Below are 1,024 nucleotides of genomic sequence, written 5' to 3' on the forward strand. Positions count from 1 at the left end.
GTAATCACGAAGTCATATGTGCATATGTAATCGAAAAGTGTCAACAAAATTAATCTAGAAAATATATGATTAAATAAATGGCAATGAAAATAATTATTTAAATTACAATATTATAAGTAATTTATTATATTGTAATTTAAATAATTATTTTAACAATATCTGTAACAAATCTATAACTGTTATAATTTTATAAAAATAAATGTAACGTTGTTTAAATGGCAGAAATAAATAATATATACCTATTTCAAAAGGATCTAGGGAAGATCCGCAGCTTTATATTGCGCTCTAAAGTTAGTAGTTAAATAACAACTACTAACCTAACCTTTGACTACAGAGTTAAAAGCTTTTCTTAGTAGTATAAGCAAATATTCTTATTTCAAATGTTTTTACTTTTTAATAAATTATTAGGTGACAGAGTTATAATTTTATTTTTAAATCACAAAATTAAAAATCCAAAAGTGTACGACTCATGACGCTTTTTGAAACAAAAAAATGCAAATAAAATAAAATTTCCATTTAACTTTATCCAAATCTTGATTCAGTGTACTAACAAGAGTTAAAATAATAGAAATAGGTGTTGTTAAATCAAAGTTAAAATAATCGAGTAAAATTATTTACTATAAAAAACTATTTTTACCTCATTTCTTAAAAAGATAATTTTTATGACACTTCGCATCATGAGTCGTGCAATAACAAGTCATTTATAATAATTAACTATAGAAATTAGTATTTTAACGTTTAAACACGTTTGGGATAAAAGTTTTAGCTATAGGTAATTTTATTCTTGATTTGACATTTGGTCCAATCGGTTCATGCACAATCTACGTTTCTTATCTGCTGTTTCATTTATTAAAAAAAATATCAAATTGAGATGAACTAGAATAGGACACGGCTACACGCATCTAAAGCTTAAATGCAACGCGTGCGAATGAGACGGCCTATAGGTGAATGAGGGGTCACGATTCATGAGTAACCGAGCGGGTCGCGGGGAGGGGTAAGCGTCGCCATCGCGATCTCCCGTTTA

This window comes from Vanessa atalanta, chromosome 6 (assembly GCF_905147765.1).
Source record: "Vanessa atalanta chromosome 6, ilVanAtal1.2, whole genome shotgun sequence".
NCBI lineage: Eukaryota > Metazoa > Arthropoda > Insecta > Lepidoptera > Nymphalidae > Vanessa > Vanessa atalanta.